This window comes from Scomber japonicus, chromosome 18 (assembly GCF_027409825.1).
Source record: "Scomber japonicus isolate fScoJap1 chromosome 18, fScoJap1.pri, whole genome shotgun sequence".
Lineage (NCBI taxonomy): Eukaryota > Metazoa > Chordata > Actinopteri > Scombriformes > Scombridae > Scomber > Scomber japonicus.
The window spans coordinates 10,982,057-10,989,265 of NC_070595.1; positions in this window are offsets into that span (position 1 = coordinate 10,982,057).

Below are 7,209 nucleotides of genomic sequence, written 5' to 3' on the forward strand. Positions count from 1 at the left end.
CTTCTTTGCCTGTCATCCACTTTTCTTCGGCTGCCAGAAGCTCACAGGCTTGCTGCTCTTCTTTCAACCACTGAAGGTTCAGAAGCACTCGGGACGAAGACTCACTGAAGGTAAGTGTCTATGTGTGTGTGTTTGTTAATGATGGTCAATAACCTTACTTGCATCAGCTTCTGCTTTAGAAGGCAGATAGGATGACTGGTGTGAAGAAGATAAAGAAAAGGAATGACAGACAAAAAATGTACAGGCTGTTCTGCAGTATATGGGAAAGTGACATGATCAGACGGTGAAAAAGATGTAAAAGAGGCAAACAGCTGTATTGCAGATAAAGATGATGGTGATGGTATATGACAGAAAAAGTGAGGAAAAAAGGGCATTTTGATACATCACAATTGACTACTGATTAAAAAATGACCAAAAAAAAAAGAATCAAAGAATCACAATCGCGAAGAAAAGATGAATGAAAGAGAAAATGGAAATGAGGCTATAAGAAAAAAAAAACAAACATCAAAAATGAATTAGAGAACAGCCAACAGAAAGCGAAAGAAATATTTCAGTTGAAGGCTGGAAAAAAAGAGAGAATGGGATGCTGATGTTTCTCCGGTGTAGCGGCTGGATGCCTACAAATGCAGCGGTGCCTGCCTCCTCCTCTCCCGTAAAAATCCCATTCACAAACAGGACCTGAAAACAGGCGATGGTGATTGGCTCCCCAAGCGCTGTGTGTTTGCGTGTGCTTCATTGAGTGTGTGTGTGTGTGTTTGAGATAGAGCAAGAGAGAGAGAAAGAGGGAGGAGGGGGAGAAAACCCATTACATTCCTGTGTGGGTGATGCTGAGGCTTCGGAGCAGAAGCTTGAATGAAACTGCAGGGTGTACACTTGTACATACACACTGTCTATATTACACAGCCCACACTATGTCAATGTAGAGACGGTGAGTGATGTATACTGACACTTATTTTGGCATTTTTTTCAATATGACAATGACATACATATATGGGGACAGATTGGGGCGTGATTGGTAATTTTGCACCAGACTTAACTTGTTTTTTTCCTCCTTAAACTCTTTCTCCCTCATTGCGTCATTCAGTGCCGTACCAGATTGTCATCCCTCTCCCCACCGACACCACTGTCATAATCTCCCAACTGCTGCCAACCCTACAAGATTAACAGCTGTCCAAACAGGGATGCTCTCCTGACTCGCCAGTGCTGGCCAATTAGAAAGTGACATTTATTCGGGGAGGGGAGCCAGGGGGAGGTTGGCTGTAGGAGTGTTGGACCTGAGGGGCAGTTAGGTGATGAAGAGGAGAGAAACTTCAGATAACTCCTCATGTGGCAAGAGAAAGATAAGTCTGAAATTTGATGAGAAATTTTAAAATAATTCCATAGTTTATATGTTGAGGCAGCAAATGTCACCTTTTGTTGCTAATATAGAAATCAGGAGCTGAAAGAGGAGCTCCTTCTGTCGACCTCGATTTCCGCCATTATATGAATAGGCTTTGTAGGTCAGATATAGCTAATCCATTCAATGCAACATAAGTGATGGATATAATTTTATAGATTAGAGTTTTCTGGAAGCAATAGGATATTAATTAGCAATGGGAATTTAAAACTGAGGTTATATGTACTTTTCTCATAGTTCTAATTAAAAGCTGCATTTTTGACAAACTGAAGACTATTTAATGCTTTTTATCACTGAGTACTGAATGTAGAGAATTATAGATGGGATAAAATGGAGGCATGACTAATGTTCTCCAGGTCAACAGCGCACACAAACAATTTGATTTTAAAGAAACTTCTCTCGGTTGTCAGAGTTAAGATTTGAATCAAAAGTAACTCACATATTTCTAGTTGATAATTTGGTATCGGTAAACATCAAGCCAATCAGGGTGTGGTGCAAGTAGCTGGAGAAAATGACAAGATATGCAGTATTTAATACCCTTAACGCAGTCATTTAGGGATAACCAAACTAACGGGAACTAACTGACGGGAAGATATAATCATGTGTCATCTGCGTAGAAATGTAAGCAGGTTAATAGAGAAAAGGATTAGGGACTAAGATTAAGTAAATTTTGTAGATGAGGAAATCAAGCCACAATATTTCATACCAAGTTACATATAACAAGGGTTAAGTAAGCTTCACCACAAAGGGAAGCATGTGAGTAGTCATTATATTTAAATAAAAAAAAATGTCTTTCTAGTTATACATGAAGCCTTGACCAACATCCGCCACGCACCTTTCTTCACCCCAGGCCCTTGTCTTATCTGTCTCTATTCTTAAACCCACACATCATACTTCCTCATAAACTTCCCCATTAGATATAAAAGTCAGGCGTGATGCATGGAAGCATACCTTCTCCTGATTTCATGGGAATTCACTGATTTAACGAGCATGGAGCTCTGTGAAGTGTGAAATACCCAGGTGTGATATAACGCTCCTCAGGGAGGAGACCTCACAATGTGGCTGCGAGAAGTGTGTGTGTGTGTGTGTGTGTGTGTGTGTTAGAGAGGGAGGAGAGAGAGCGAGAGAATGGTTATGGATGTCAGTGTATGAGATGAAGCAAGGAGGGCAAAAAGAGGGAAAGAAATATAATGTGAACAAGTGTGTGTGAGAGAGACAGAAAGCGGAAAAAGAAAAGTGGTACAGTAGGTGTGTGTGGAGCTGTGCGGTACTGATGCTGGTGTGGAGAAATTTAGGTCTTGCATCATTGGGATTGGCACAAGTGGACTGGGAAGAGTACCATCACAGCCACTGGGGGTTCAGTGAGAGCGTGTGCTAATGTGTGTGTACAGTAGAATTGACAATATGTGAACAAGGTGTTCAAATTAAGCATTCTCACTGCAGGGAGCTCTAATTCCTGCTAAATGCTGGTTTGAGGCGGCACTTGTGGCCTGTCATTTGAGATGAAAGTGTGTATCTGTGCCTGTTTCCATGTCAGTCCTTGTCACAGTTTATGGTTCCGGACAGTCCTGCACACTATTGCAGTATCATGTTTTGTATATCCATGTTGTGTTTGGTTCAAGGGCAGACTGCCAACAGTGTTATCAGCACATCAGCTGAAAGTAAACGGACATCGCCACATGAATTTGTCACAACAAATTAAGAAATAAGGATGCGGAATTACATCGCATTTTATCTTGTAAGAAGAAGAAAATCCTTCTGCATCTGCTGCTGTATTGTTGTTTCACCTGAGGGGCATCTGTAATCTGTTCTCCCTTGACATTACATGTAGGGGTCATCAGTTTGTTTGTGTATATCGCCACCTACAGTTTAGCTTCAGATTTAGCATCTTATAAGATGAATGATCCAGACAAGGTTTGCTTGTGATTTAAACCTTAGACTTAATGATTATCATTAAAAGTGACTGTAGATGCAGTACCTGACCTGATTTTACTACAAATGTCAAATTTGTCTAAAACTTTGAAAATGCTTAAAATATCAGATGTGTTTGGAGCTTTCATCATCTTTCAATTGTACTTTCATCAAGCATTTCAATTTTATATTTTAAACTTCTAATCCACTAATTGCAGATGGAACTCAGATATAAACTATGATACACTTATAAAGTTTTCAACCATTTTGGCTTGTAATGTCTTTGAAAAAAGGGGCTGCTTGTGAAGTTTTAGATGCCAGTGAGTTGTTAGCAGCTCCACCAAATATTGATTTTCCCTCTACTAAGTAACTTCTATGGTTTTACTGAAATAGTGTTTGAGACCCAGAGAGGTAAAACTACCCAATATTTTAGATGAAAAGGAATAATCATCTCAATACCATCAGATTTATCTTTGGAAGGGACACAACCCCCAGGCTGGGAACCAGTGGACTAAACTGACTTCATATAGTAATTCAAACTGGCCCCAACTAAACCAGCTGCAAAAGTTACATTCTACTTACTGTACATATTGATTAATCAGTATTATAAAATCTAATACTGCCATATATGATAATATATCACCCCCAGGCACAATTTATCTGCAAAATGTTTTACTTTAGATATTTTTTATTTGTTTAATCCTATTCAAGTAATGGAGAGTGGATGCAGAACTTTCTATAGACATAGAAATTAATTATTTGTCACTCACCTACCTTCAGATCTGTAGAACTAAAGTGAAACCACACACAATGAAAAAAGCTCCATTGGTGATTGGGTGTAGGCATCCGCATGTGTGTGTGTATGCAGTATGTTTGTGTGTATTCCGGTGTATTGTTGGGCAGCCCGTCCTTTGTCCTACATTGCTAGTTGCCCTCTGGTTGTCTTATTTTCTCTCCTCTGCTGTTCAATGTTCTGTGGAGACATGACTGTGAATGTGAGTGAGAATGATGGAAACATGCCGATGGGTGGGCTGGATAGGGAAATGTCATTTTACTGGGAAAGAGGGGCGGATGTTTGTGTGGGCTTGTGATAGTAGGTGAGAGAGTGTCAGGATAGGGTCGGTTAATTGTGAGTAGTGAGAGTGTAGCACAGTGCTTATGTGGGCAAATATCAGTGTAAAAAGATGCACCCTGGGAAATAGGAAATGAAAGGAAAATTAAAGCATTTCTCTTGATGTTTCTTCTTGACCTTCATTTTAAAAATACTTAGCCTCATCATCACCCCCCTCCCCCCCTCCCCCTTTCCATTTGCTCTCTTTCCATTCCCTCCTTTTCTCTTTTCACTATTGTTTAAATCTGTTGTCAGCATTCTTCTTCTCTCATTTCTTCATGTCCTCCACCACCTTTGAGCTGATATGTAACTGCATGATAAGATGTAAGTGCCGAACATAATGTGTCACCTCTCCACTGCAGATTCAACACCGCTTAAGAGGTTGTCTGGATAATTAAAACACCATTCCCAGCCACGGAACTGAGGTCAATCTGAGAGAATTTGCGCTGATTTTGTAATGAAAAGCACAATTAGCCCAGTGTTCAGGGCCCCTTATTAAAAGAAATTAATTAAAACACAGATTCTGATAAAAGAGAACGAAGAAGAAGAGTAGTAAGAAGAAGGTAGCAAGAAGTAAGGAAGGGAAACTGAGGGTTTTGGTAACTATGTGATCAAATTTACAGCTCATATAAGCACACAAACTGACACTAACAGATGACGTGCACTTTCCACCTCTCCAACCCTCCCACCAAACACAATCACATTACCAGAATACACATATATTGAGATTGCCCCTAATATCATGATGGGCACAAACAGAAGGCAGTGATTGGAAGATATGCTCTCTGGTGAGTCTTCATTGCTAAGGTCAAGGACAGATGTTCTGCAAGGCGGATGGCATCTGGAGAGAGCTCGATGAGTTCGCTGATATGCAGGAAGACCAGAGAAAACTATGTCTGATGCTTTCCTTTTAGGGCTTATTATCACACGTGTCTGGAATGTTGTGTGCAGATGTTAGTATGCATTGTTTGCACGTGTACGAATGGCATCGGTGCTGGAACCAAGCCACCTGCTAAAGTAGGAATTATGAGCATGGAGTGAACAGCATCTATTGGAACATCAGCTGTTGTGGTTTGGTTAATATTTGCATAAGAGATGGGCTTATAGTGGTGCATAGTGTTCTGCTAGACAATGCTCAGCTGGACTTTGTGAGTTCATGTTCAAGGTGTTGCCCACGATCATAATGAGTGGAAAGGTCTCAGGTGTTATGCTGCGGTATGATTGCGTTATTTTAAATGTCCTTGGTTTAAAGGTATCCTGTGTTGTAGCTCATTTTTGCTTCCTCAGTGCTTTATCACTGCAGCTTATCTCAATTTCTCTCTATCCTTCTCTCTAATGCGGCGTATGTTGAGGCCAAAGGACAACTTACCTCTTTCCAAATGTTCTTCAAGCAAATCACTTTTTCTCCTTGAGGGAGTACTTGGTTGTTTGAGCTATTTGAAGAGTTCAGTGTGTTCCTTAGGACAGCAACGTCAGAAGTGTGAGTATTTTTACCGAGGTCCAAAAGTCGATAATAACTTTAGACTGACACAGAGGTCAGCTCAGCAGAAAAGGTGTCAGCCCGCTTCCAATTAGAAAAGCCGTGACCTCTTAAATGAGATCATTAACGAAGCCATGGTCAGCTGGGAGAGGGAGAGAGCAAGAAGAGAGAGAGATTTCTTATTTTAGAGCTTGGTCTTTTTTTTTTAGAAAGAAAAATTAAAAAGGATGATGATGTGACCTATTTTGTGAAAGCCACTTAAAGCCTCCACCTTTTGGGAACAAAGTCTTGGTATATATAGAGTTGGACCATTTTTAAAGCAATGTCCTAAGGTTAAATGTTCACTCGGCTAACAAATGCAATTTTGTCCCGTGCCTGGTGTCAGTCCCTCTGCACTGAATTATACAATATCTGCTCTTTCATTGGTGGTCTCATTGGACTTAAAAGTAATTATTAGCTTATTTTTAATATTACTGCTCCATCAAAATTAAAAGACAACAGGATACAGAGATATTAAGGACACACAACTCACATAAAGAAAAGCCTCATTCAAAAGTGCCAAATCATTAATCATTAATATAAACTGCACATTTTGTCCAGGAGCTACAACAATAAAGGGGTATATGGATATTAAAAATGTACTTATAGCACTTATAATTACATATACTGCTAATTTGGTGTTTGATATGAACAACAGAATGAGATAAGTCTAACAGTCTCACAGGTCAACCACACTTAAAAGAAGGTCAAAATAGATGTCATTTGACAATATTTTGCCTCACATTTTTGACAGATGTTCATTCTTGCTTTATAGACCACATTTAGTTCTTTACCTGTTCCCTGCTCATGATTGTTTAACATCTGATGTTAACAAAGTAATAAAGTGAACAGGTTTTTGGTCCCAGTTCAAGAGAAAAGATAAGCGCCCTAGTACTGAAAAGCACACTTATCTTGCTATACATTAACACAGCTCAAGCTAATGTGGAGCAACGAACTGTCAATGGTCAGATGGAATTGCATTAGCCTATCAACTCATGAAGTGACCGACAGCTCATCTCAATAGCAGAGATTAGGCTAGATGAGCCATAGCTGTGGCCTTGCAAAGCCACATTCGTTGTGAACAATATCCATCAATCCGCCTTGAATGTCATATCCCAGGCCACATCCCGCCTTGCAGGAACAAAGGCCAGGATGGCTGCAGGGAAGTTTTCCTTTCATTTATCGCTTCCTCCTCTTACTGTACTCCTCTTTCATCTGACCTTCATTTCCAATTCCCTGACTCTACATTTCATTTAATCCGCAATCCTTATC